The sequence below is a fragment of the Triticum aestivum genome, chromosome 5D (genome assembly GCF_018294505.1).
Source record: "Triticum aestivum cultivar Chinese Spring chromosome 5D, IWGSC CS RefSeq v2.1, whole genome shotgun sequence".
Classification (NCBI taxonomy): Eukaryota; Viridiplantae; Streptophyta; class Magnoliopsida; order Poales; family Poaceae; genus Triticum; species Triticum aestivum.
The window spans coordinates 134,278,406-134,291,743 of record NC_057808.1 but is presented as its reverse complement, the minus strand read 5'-3'; positions in this window follow the sequence as shown (position 1 = coordinate 134,291,743).

Below are 13,338 nucleotides of genomic sequence, written 5' to 3'. Positions count from 1 at the left end.
CCTCTACCGGGATGGAGCCACCTGCCCCTTCAGCCCCCATCTCCGAACAGTGTCATAAGTAATGTAACATTATAAAGTATATAGCATATGCCCGTGATCACCTCCCGAAGTGATCACGGCCCAGTAGTATAGCATGGCAGACGGACTAGAGTGTAGGGCCACTGATGGAATACTAGCATCCTATACTAAGCATGTAGGATTGCAGGTAAAGGTAACAACAGCAGTAGCAAGGACAAGCTATGCATCAGGATAGGATTCACAGAAAGCAGTAACATGCTACACTACTCTAATGCAAGCAGTAGAGAGAAGAATAGGCGATATCTGGTGATCAAGGGGGGCTTGCCTGGTTGCTCTGGCAAGAGAAGGGTTCGTCAACACAGTAGTCGATCGGGGCACCAGCAGCGGCGTCAGTCTCATACTCTACCGGAGAGAAGAGGGGGAAGAAACAATGAATACAATGCAAACATATGCATAATGATGCATGACATGACAACGAACAGTGCTAGGCGTGCCCTAACGCGGTAGGATGTGATACCGGCGAAGGGGGGAAACATCCGGGAAAGTATCCTCGGTGTTTCGCGTTTTCGGACAGATGAACCGGAGGGGAAAAGTTGCATGTTTGCTATGCCAGGGATGTGTGGCGGACGAACGGGCTGCGTATCTGGATTCGTCTCGTCGTTCTGAGCAATTTTCATATATAAATTATTTTCATCTGACTTACATATTATTTTATATGATTTATCAAAGATTTAAACATTTCCTGAAATTGCAGATTTATTTTAATTTGAAAATCATTTTAATATCTAAATGCTACAGGTACCAGAAATTGTACCCACACTTTTGCACGTGAGGCTGACAGTGGGCCTAGAGTCAAAGTCAACGGCTGACTGGGTGAGCCTTACCCAAATGAACAGTACACGGGGCCCCACATGTCATTGGGTGACACACTAAACATAGTTAAATATAAACCAGGGACTAATAAGCGCGGTGGGGCCCAATGTCAGTGGCTGTTTTAAGGGGGGATTAGCACCTAATTAGTTTGACACATTAACTGGGACGGGGCCCGCTTGGCAGTGGCAGTTGGGGGGGTTAGTGATAAATTAACTGGGGTAATCCCCTCCAAGTCAACAGAGGGGGCCGGCTGGGCTCGTGCGGTGCTCAGCAGCGACAGGGGACGGCCCCGGATGGCGGCGGCCCTAGCGGGCGCGGCCAGGCGCTGTGGGGCGGAGGCAGCGGTGGCCGGGCGTAGCCGGAGCGCAGGGTTAGGGCGGCAGCAGCGGGCGGAGAAGGAGCAGCACCGGCAGTCGTAGCGGAGCAAAACGGCAACAACAGCAGCCCGGGCGAAGCGGAAGGCGGTTGCGGTGCGGGTAAGGGCGCTCAAGGCATGGCCAGGGAGGGTGCGGGTGCGATGAAACGCAGGGCGTGGTGGGCGCGAGCTCACAGTCCAGGCGCGGTTGACTAAGACGGCCTAAGGCGACAGATTCTACGGGGAAAAGGGGGAGACGGCGAGGAGCTCACCGGGCCCTGCAGATGTGCGTACGCGGGCTCGGGTGAGGCTTGGTGACGACAGCGTGGTGGCGGTGTTCTCCAGCGACCGGAGGGGGAGGCGGGGTCGAGCGCGTCGACGACGGACAGCGACGGTTGCCCGCGGAGGGGATCGATGGGGGCGACGACACGAGGGCGTCCTTGCTGGTGGTGCTCGGCGTGGAAGAAGAGGATGATGACACGCTTCTTCTAGGCATCAGCGGATGGTGAATGGGGGCCGGTGGCTACGGCAACGACGATGACGGCGCGGTCACCGCGCGAGCTCTTGCGCTCGATTTCGAGCAGATGAGGAGGGGCGCGATGGGGAAAGTTGGGGGGACCGGACGAGAGAGTGCTAGGGTTTTCGGTGGACGCAGTTATAAGCCACAGGGAGGCACGTGGAGGCCATCCATGGCTATGGTAGCCGAGGATGTGTGCCACGCACCTGGCTCTGCCTCCCCTCCTGTACAAAGGTTGAAGAGGCATGTAGATGGGTCGGGCTGCACTGTGGCTTTGGCCAGGCCAAGTGCACAGTACCAGTTCAGCTCCTTTCTTTCTCTTTTGTTTTGTTTTTACTTTTTATTTATTTTTCTTTTTATTTAATTCAGTTTTGTTTCCCATTATTTTAGTTTTAGTAAAATATGCACTTAGTATCTAAATTAGTATTTCAACTTAGCCCATAGTGACAAAAAGTCTAGTCCTCAAATAAGTTAGTTTGACATTTTATTAATTATAAAAGGTATTTAAATAATTGTTTTTGCTGCTGTTTTATTCATATTATAGCATTTAAATATTTTATAAAGGTGTGGCTTCTCCACCATAACTACCTAAGCAATATTTGGTTCACTCCGAACATTTCAGTTTTAATATTCGAAAACTTTTATTGTTTTGCTAGATTTTGGATTTGAATTTTGAATAGGTTTTAAACTAACGCGAGATTAGCAACAGTAACCGAGGTGACATGGCATCATTAGCGTGGAATTACTGTAGCTTAATTATCCGGGCGTCACAAATGGTAACATGAACACAGCATTTTACCCAGGTTCGGGCCCTCTTGATGGGGTGTAGTGCAGAGTACATGTATCTACCACGAGATTGATCTAATGAATATAAGATGTTTTATTGACTAGCCTGGGCCCAGTTTATATAACACACCGGAGGCGTAGGGTTTAGAGGAGTCCTTGTCTTGGGCATCAAGTCTTGTGGAATCCTCCTTGTACGCGGCATGGGCTGTCCGAAGTGGCCCATGAGTAAACCGCCATGGGGGTCCTCGGCCTGATACACCTGTCCGGGAGACGACGTGTTGAGTACTCCCTAGTCCAGGACACCGTCAGTCTTCGTCTTCTGGTCTTTATCGAGACTTGCAGGCCTTTGGTCTCCACGAAGATCTGCATGCCACCACGCAGGCGCTCCTGAGTCTTGGTCTTGACGTTGTCGATGGTGTCAGAACTCTCTGGCTCAAGGGTGGCGGCTTTGCTGGTGTTGGGCAAGTTGCCCCGGCAAGGGTGTTGCCGGGGGAAATCCATCTTGCCCCTTTGCCCTTCATGCCTCTGGCTTGAGTGCTGCCTTGGCAGTCTCGTTCCTTTCCTTTCTCTGCCCCGCCAAGCATGGCCGCGGGTGTGGCTACGACTGCATGTGCACAAGTAAAGGGGTACAGAAAGGCCCCTACTTTTGTACACCGACACCTTCCCCCATGTCCGGGTAGGACTCTCCTATGCATGGACGGCAAGTTTGGTGTCCGGATATGTAATTTCCTTCCTTCGCAAACCGATTCTGTGTAACCCTAGACACCTCCGGTGTGTATATAAACCAGAGGGTTTAGTCCATGGAGGGCTAGACAGCTAGAGTTTAGCCATTACGATCTTGAGGTAGATCAACTCATGTAACCCCTATACTCATCAAAGTCAATCAAGCAGGAAGTAGGGTTTTACCTCCATTAAGAGGGCCCGAACCTGGGTAAACATCGTGTCCCCTTTGTCTCCTGTTACCTTTGATCCTCAGACGCACAGTTCGGGACCCCCTACCCGAGATCGGCCGGTTTTGACACCGACATTGGTGCTTTCATTGAGAGTTCATTTGTGTTGTCGACAGAAGGATCGATGGCCCGCCTCGTCATCAATGACGATATTACTTCTGTAAGGGCCCTAACTCCAGGACAGGTCCTCCAGCTCGACGGTTTTACTATGTGCGCTCGTCTGGCCATTAAGCTAACGGCGGCCCCCACAATCGCCAAACATCATCTACACATCGGCCTCGAATGCTCGGAAAAGATGGATCCGGCAGACGTCTCATCCTTGAACGAGCTACTAGATCGCATCGCTACCCCGGGGGTCGCAACAGACTATGATCGGATTGGGCTTAAACCCGATTAGAGGGAGATCAAGTCCCCACGATCACCCATCTGGTAGCGGTCGTTGAGGAATGAGCCGAGAACGCTTCTTCCCCTAAGTTAAGCACCAGTTATGTTCGGATTTCTGAGCCCAGCAAGCCGGATACCCATCTTCGGGAAGAGATTTCATGTCCTCCGAACATGGGATCAGACATTGAGCCTGGAAGTCACCGGGACCTTCTCATAACCCACAAGTATAGGGGATCGCAACAGTTTTCGAGGGTAGAGTATTCAACCCAAATTTATTGATTCAACACAAGGGGAGCCAAAGAATATTCTCAAGTATTAGCAGTTGAGTTGTCAATTCAACCACACCTGGATAACTTAGTATCTGCGGCAAAGTATTTAGTAGCAAAGTAATATGGAAGTAACGGTAACGGTAGCAAAAGTAATATTTTTGGGTTTTGTAGTGATTGTAACAGTAGCAATAGAAAAGTAAATAAGCGAAGAACAATATGTGAAAAGCTCGTAGGCATTGGATCGGTGATGGAGAATTATGCCGGATGCGGTTCATCATGTAACAATCATAACATTGGGTGATTATTGTCACTTCGGGGTTGCCGGATCATAACACATAGTAGGTGACCATAGACTTGCAAGATAGGATCAAGAACTCACATATATTCATGAAAACATAATATGTTCAGATCTGAAATCATGGCACTCGGGCCCTAGTGACAAGCATTAAGCATAGCAAAGTCATAGCAATATCAATCTCAGAACATAGTGGATACTAGGGATCAAACCCTAACAAAACTAACTCGATTACATGATAAATCTCATCCAACCCATCACCGTCCAGCAAGACTACGATGGAATTACTCACGCGCGGCGGGGAGCATCATGAAATTGGTGATGGAGGATGGTTGATGATGACGACGGCGACGGATTCCCCTCTCTGGAGCCCCGAACGGACTCCGGATCAGCCCTCCCGAGAGAGTTTAGGGCTTGGCGGCGGCTCTGTATCGTAAAACGTGATGAATCTTTCTCTCTGAGTTTTTTCTCCCCGAACACGAATATATGGAGTTGGAGTTGAGGTCGGTGGAGCTCCAAGGGGCCCACGAGGCAGGGGGCGCGCCCAGGGGGGCACGCCCCCCACCCTCGTGGAAAGGGTGTGGGCCCCCTGGCCTTGATTCTTTCGCCAATATTTTTTATTATTTCCAAAAATTTCTCCGTGAAGTTTCAGGTCATTCCGAGAGCTTTTGTTTCTACACATAAATAACACCATGGCAATTCTGCTGAAAACAGCGTCAGTCCGGGTTAGTTCCATTCAAATCATGCAAGTTAGAGTCCAAAACAAGGGCAAAAGTGTTTGGAAAAGTAGATACGACGGAGACGTATGAACTCCCCCAAGCTTAAACCTTTGCTTGTCCTCAAGCAATTCAGTTGACAAACTGAAAGTGATAAAGAAAAACTTTCACAAACTTTGTTTGCTCTTGTTGTTGTAAATATGTAAAGCCAGCATTCAAGTTTTCAGCAAAGATTATGAAATAACCATATTCACAATAACACTTAGGCCTCATGTTTACTCATATCAATGGCATAATCAACTAGCGAGCAATAATAATAAATCTCGGATGACAACACTTTCTCAAAACAATCATGATATGATATAACAAGATGGTATCTCGCTAGCCCTTTCTGAGACCGCAAAACATAAATGCAGAGCACCTTTAAAGATCAAGGACTGACTAAACATTGTAATTCATGGTAAAAGAGATCCAATCATAGTCATACCCAATATAAGTTAACAGTAATGCATGCAAATGACAACGGTGCTCTCCAGCTGGTGCTTTTTAATAAAAGGGTGATGACTCAACATAAAAGTAAATAGATAGGCCCTTCACAGAGGGAAGCAGGGATTTGTAGAGGTGTCAGAGCTCGATTTTGAAATAGAGATAAATAATATTTTGAGCGGCATACTTTCATTGTCAACATAACAACCAAGAGATGGCGATATCTTCCATGCTACACACATTATAGGCGGTTCCCAACAGAATGGTAAAGTTTATACTCCCCCTCCACCAACAAGCATCAATCCATGGCTTGCTCGAAACAACAAGTGCCTCCAACTAACAATAGTCCTCGGGGAGTTTTGTTTGCAATTATTTTGATTTGATTTGCATAAAGCATGGGACTGGGCATCCCGAAGACCAGCCATTTTCTCGTGAGTGAGGAGCGGAGTCCACTCCTCTTGAGAATAACCCACCTAGCATGGAAGATACAGACAGCCCTAGTTGGTACATGAGCTATTCGAGCATACAAAACAGAATTTCATTTGAAGGTTTAGAGTTTGGCACATACAAATTTACTTGGAACGGCAAGTAGATACCGCATATAGGAAGGTATAGTGGACTCATATGGCATAACTTTGGGGTTTAAGGGATTGGATGCACAAGCAGTATTCTCGCTTAGTACAAGTGAAGGCTAGCAACAGACTGGGAAGTGACCAACTAGAGAGCGACAACAGTCATGAACATGCATTAAAATTAATAAACATTGAGTGCAAGCATGAGTAGGATATAATCCACCATGAACATAAATATCGTGAAGGCTATGTTGATTTTGTTTCAACTACATGCGTGAACATGTGCCAAGTCAAGTCACTCGAATCATTCAAAGGAGGATACCACCCCATCATACCACATCATAACCATTTTAATAGCATGTTGGCACGCAAGGCAAACCATTATAAACTCCTAGCTAATTAAGCATGGCATAAGCAACTATAATCTCTAATTGTCATTGCAAACATGTCTATTCATAATAGGCTGAATCAGGAACGATGAACTAATCATATTTACAAAAACAAGAGAGGTCGAGTTCATACCAGCTTCTCTCATCTCAATTAGTCCATCATATATCGTCATAATTGCCTTTCACTTGCACGACCGAACGATGTGAAATAATAATAATAGTGCACGTGCATTGGACTAAGCTGGAATCTGCGAGCATTCAATAAACAGGAGAAGACAAGGCAATATGGGCTCTTGGTTAAATCAACAATAATGCATATAAGAGCCACTTCAACAATTTTATTATGGCCTTCTCCTATTGACCCCCAAATAAAAGAAAAGAATAAAACTATTTACACGGGAAAGCTCCCAACAAGCAAAAGAAGAACAGGAAATCTTTTTGGGTTTTCTTTTAATTATTACTACAGCATGAAAGTAAACTAGCTAAAAGCTACTACTAATTTTTTGGTTTTCTTAAGATTTATTAAACACACAAGAAGAAAGCATAAAAAGAAAATAAACTAGCATGGATATTATAGTGAAAAAGTATGAGCACCGACATCTAGCAATGAGTGTGTAAACATAAATGTAATGTCGGTGAGAAATACGTACTCCCCCAAGCTTAGGCTTTTGGCCTAAGTTGGTTTATTGCCACAGATGGCCTGGCGGATATCCAAAGTTGTAGTTGGGGTCGTACTGAGATGCAGCAGTCATTGCATTGTGGGCTGCAGCTTGGAGGCGAGCTATCTCAGCCCTCCTCTCGTACTCGGTCGCCTCCTCTCTGGTTATGAAATATCTCCCCTTTGCCTGAAAGTCAAAGAAAGTAGAAGCAGGGAGAGCGACGTGATAGGTGTGTCGTCTGTCGAAGATTAGTCGGTACTGGAGGAACTGATCATTCCTCTCAACAAAACGATGACGAACCATAGCCTCATAATCTAAGTAAGCAGAAGGCAACTCAATATCATCCTCACGTATGGTTACACCAAGAAAATTAGCTAAACGGGTTGCATAAATTCCACCAAAGAAATCTCCATTAAATCTATTATGATGCAACCTACGTGCAACATTGGCTCCCAAATTATAATGTTTATCTCCTAACACAGCACTCCTGAGAATACTGAGGTCAGGGGGACACATGTGACATGCTTCATCCTTACCATTTATGCACCTACCTATGAAAAGAGCAAAATAATGTATAGCAGGAAAATGAATGCTCCCTATGGTAGCTTGTGCTATGTCTCTAGATTCCCCCACAGTTATACTAGCAAGAAAATCTCTAAATTCAGATTTGCGAGGTTCACTAGTACTAACCCATTGTGGAAGTTTGCGAGCAGTGGTAAAATCCTCTAAGTCCATAGTATAAGAATTTTCATAAAGATCAAACAGGACAGTTTGAGAATTGCGTGAAGATGAAAATTCAAACCTCCTCACAAAGGAACTAGTGAGATAGTGGTACTGATGGCACTTATCTTCCTCGAAGCTCACAAGATCAGCATTACGCATATATGCGTTAAATTCTTCCTTGATTCCTGCTTGATCCATGAAGTCCTTGGAAGGCCATTCACAAGCCCGCACTGGAGCATCCCTTGGTGGTTCATCATCAGCATCACGCATTGCAAGCCTAGGTCCTTGCTTCCTTGAAGGACCACCTTGGTACATTTTCCTAAACATATTTCTTCCTCTGAAAAATTTCTGAAATTTTTAGTAACTTCAAATAAAAGTGAACCAAACTCAACAAAATTGATAGCAACTACTCCTACAAGTGCCTAGAGCCTATATCATTCATTAGAACTACTTGGAACCATATAAATTTGTCATGCAAGCTCAAGAACATGGTCACCTAGGTAGCACAAATTTGCAATGAATAAAGCACTAGAACAAAAACTAATTGGACCAATGGAGGAGTCACATACCAAGGAACAATCCCCCAAAGCAGTTTTGTGAGAGGTGCTTTGAGCTAGGAGATTGAAAATCGCAGCAAACTGAGCTAGAACTCGTGCTTGAGCTGGTTGGTGATTTTTTTGGGAGGAAGAAGAAGTGTGTGGGTGCAGGAATAAGTGGAGGGCAGCCACCATGGGCCCACGAGGCAGGGGGCGCGCCCAGGGGGTGGGCGTGCCCTGGACCCTCGTGCCCAGGTGCTTGCTCCCCCTATTGTGTTCTTAGTGCCAAATATTCTCAAATATTCCAGAAAAATCATATTAAATTGGCAGGGCATTTGGAGAACTTTTATTTTCGGGGTATTTTTATATTGCATGGATAATTCAGAAAACAGACAGAAAATACTATTTTTACTTTATTTCAACTAAATAACAGAAAGTAAAAAGGAGGGTACAGAAGGTTGTGCCTTCTAGTTTCATCCATCTCATGCTCATCAAAAGGAATCCACTAACAAGGTTGGTCAGGTCTTGTTAACAAACTCATTCCGAATAACATGGAACCGGAGAAATTTCGAATAAAACTATGTTACCTCAACGGGGATATGCACATCCCCAATAATAAGAATATCACATTTCTTCTTGACAGTAGGAAGAGGAAATTCAAAACCTCCAAAAATAATCGATGGAATTTTTCCAGTAGAATTGATGTTGTGGACTTGAGGTTGTTTCCTCGGAAAGCGTACCGTATGCTCATTACCATTAACATGAAAAGTGACATTGCCTTTGTTGCAATCAATAACAGCCCCTGCAGTATTCAAAAAGGGTCTTCCAAGAATAATAGACATACTATCGTCCTCGGGAATATCAAGAATAACAAAGTCCATTAGAATAGTAATATTTGCAACCACAACAGGCACATCCTCACAAATACCGACAGGTATAGCAGTTGATTTATCAGCCATTTGCAAAGATATTTCAGTAGGTGTCAACTTATTCAAATCAAGTCTACGATATAAAGAGAGAGGCATAACACTAACACCGGCCTCAAGATCACATAAAGCAGTTCTAACATAGTTTCTTTTAATGGAGCATGGTATAGTAGGTACTCCTGGATTTCCAAGTTTCTTAGGTATTCCACCCTTAAAAGTATAATTAGCAAGCATGGTGGAAATTTTAGCTTCCGATATCTTTCTTTTATTTGTAACAATTTCTTTCATGTACTTAGCATAAGGATTCATTTTGAGCATATGAGTTAATCGCATACGCAAAAGATAGGTCTAATCATTTCAGCAAAGCGCTCAAAATCCTCATCATCCTTTTTCTTGGATGGTTTGGGAGGAAAAGGCATGGGTTTCTGAACCCAAGTTTCTCTTTCTTTACCGTGCTTCCTAGCGACAAAGTCTCTCTTATCATAACGTTGATTCTTTGATTGTGGGTTATCAAGATCAACAGCAGGTTCAATTTCTACATCATTGTCATTACTAGGTTGAGCATCATCGTGAACATCATCATAAACATTATCACTAGGTTAATGTTCATTACCAGATTGTGTTTCAGCATCAGAAATAGAAATATCATTTGGATTCTCAGGTGGTTCAGCAATAGGTTCACTAGAAGCATGCAAGGTCCTACCATTTTTCTTTTTCTTCTTTTTAGAAGGACTAGGTGCATCTATATTATTTCTCTAAGAATCTTGCTCAATTCTCTTAGGATGGCCTTCCGGATACAAAGGTTCCAGAGTCATTTTACTAGTTCTAGTAGCCACTCTAACAGCAAAATCATTATTCTTACTATTCAATTCATTGAGCGAATCATTCTGAGCTTTAAGTACTTGTTCTGCTTGAGTGGTAACCATAGAAGCATGTTTACTAATGAGTTTTAGTTCACCTTTAACATTAGCCATATAATCACTCAAGTGTTCAATCATTAAGCATTTTGTTTTAGTTGTCTACCAAAATAAGCATTAAAATCTTCTCGCTTAACCATAAAGTTATCAAACTCATCCAAACATTGGCTAGCAAACTTAGTAGGAGGGTTTCAGCTTTATCATATCTATAGAGAGAATTTACCATTACTACCTGTGTCGGGTTATCAAGACCATGAGTTTCTTCAATAGGTAATGGATTAAGATCGTATATTTCTTCAGCAGGCGGTAAATTAAGACCATGTATTTCTTCAATAGGAGGTAAATTCTTAACATCTTCAACTTTAATACCCTTTTCTTTCATAGATTTCTTTGCCTCTTGCATATCTTCAGGACTGAGAAATAGAACACCCCTCTTCTTCGGAGTTGGCTTAGGAGTTGGTTCAGGGAGTGTCCAATTATTTTCATTTGTCAACATATTATTCAATACAATTTCAGCTTCATCTGGTGTTCTTTCCTTGAAAACAGAACCAGCACAACTATCCAGGTGGTCTCTGGAAGCATCGGTTAGTCCATTATAAAAGATAACAAGTATTTCATTTTTCTTAAGAGGATGATCAGGCAAAGCATTAAGTAATTGGAGAAGCCTCCCCCAAGCTTGTGGGAGACTCTCTTCTTCAATTTGCACAAAATTATATATATCCCTTAAAGCATCTTGTTTCTTATGAGGAGGGAAATATTTAGCGGAGAAGTAATAAATCATATCCTGGGGACTATGCACACAACCAGGATCAAGAGAATTAAACCATATCTTAGCATCACCCTTTAATAAGAACGGGAATATCTTAAGGATATAATAGTAGCGAGTTTTCTCATCATTAGTGAACAGGGTGGCTATATCATTTAATTTAGTAAGATATGCCACAACAGTTTCAGATTCATAGCCATAAAAAGGATCAGACTCAACCAAAGTAATTATATCAGGATCAATAGAGAATTCATAATCCTTATCAGTAACAAAGATAGGTGAAGTAGCATAAGCAGGATCATATTTCATTCTAGCATTCAGAGTTTTTTCTTTTAGCTTAGCTAATAATTTCTTAAGATCACTTCTATCATTGCAAGCAAGAAAGTCTCTAGCAGTTTCTTCATCCATAACATAGCCCTCAGGCACAACAGGCAATTCATATTTAGGGGGAGAATCTTCATCATCACTTTCATCAATATTATCAGTTTCAATAATTTCATTCTCTCAAGCCCTAGCAAGTTGTTCATCAAGAAATTCACCAAGTGGCACAGTAGTATCAAGCATAGAAGTAGTTTCATCATAAGTATCATGCATAGCAGAAGTGGCATCATCAATAATATGCGACATATCAGAATTAATAGCAGAAGCAGGTTTAGGTGTCGCAAGCTTACTCAAAACAGAAGGTGAATCAAGTGCAGAGCTAGATGGTAGTTCCTTACCTCCCCTCGTAGTTGAGGGATAAATATTTGTTTTCGCGTCTTTCAAGTTCTTCATAGTGACCAGCAGATGCAAATCCCAAGTGACTCAAAGAATAGAGCTATGCTCCCCGGCAACGGCGCCAGAAAATAGTCTTGATAACCCACAAGTATAGGGGATCGCAACAGTTTTCAAGGGTAGAGTATTCAACCCAAATTTATTGATTCGACACAAGGGGAGCCAAAGAATATTCTCAAGTATTAGCAGTTGAGTTGTCAATTCAACCACACCTAGATAACTTAGTATCTGCAGCAAAGTATTTAGTAGCAAAGTAATATGGAAGTAACGGTAACGGTAGCAAAAGTAATATTTTTGGGTTTTGTAGTGATTGTAATAGTAGCAACGGAAACGTAAATAAGCGAAGAACAATATGTGAAAAGCTCGTAGGCATTGGATCGGTGATGGAGAATTATGCCGGATGCGGTTCATCATGTAACAATCATAACATAGGGTGACACAGAACTAGCTCCAATTCATCAATGTAATGTAGGCATGTATTTCGAATATAGTCATACGTGCTTATGGAAAAGAACTTGCATGCCATCTTTTGTCCTACCCTCCCGTGGCAGCAGGGTCCTAATGGAAACTAAGGGATATTAAGGCCTCCTTTTAATAGAGTACCGGACCAAAGCATTAACACATAGTGAATACATGAACTCCTCAAACTACAGTCATCACCGGGAGTGGTCCCGATTATTGTCACTTTGGGGTTGCCGGATCATAACACATAGTAGGTGACTATAGACTTGCAAGATAGGATCAAGAACTCACAGATATTCAAGAAAACATAATAGGTTCAGATCTGAAATCATGGCACTCGGGCCCTAGTGACAAGCATTAAGCATAGCAAAGTCATAGCAACATCAATCTCAGAACATACTGGATACTAGGGATCAAACCCTAACAAAACTAACTCGATTACATGATAAATCTCATCCAACCCATCACCTTCCAGCAAGCCTACGATGGAATTACTCACGCACGGTGGTGAGCATCATGAAATTGGTGATGGAGGATGGTTGATGATGACGACAGCGACGGATTCCCCTCTCCGGAGCCCCGAACGGACTCCAGATCAGCCCTCCCGAGAGAGTTTAGGGATTGGCGGCGGCTACGTATCGTAAAACGTGACGAATCTTTCTCTCTTATTTTTTTTCTCCCCGAACACGAATATATGGAGTTGGAGTTGAGGTCGGTGGAGCTCCAGGGGGGCCACGAGGCAGGGCGCGCCCCCACCCTCGTGGAAACGGTGTGGGCCCCCTGGCCTTGACTCTTTCGCCGATATTTTTTATTATTTCCAAAAATAATATCCGTGAAGTTTCAGGTCATTCCGAGAACTTTTGTTTCTGCACATAAATAACACCATGGAAATTCTGCTGAAACAACGTCAGTCCGGGTTAGTTCCATTCAAATCATGCAAGTTAGAGTCCAAAACAAGGGCAAAA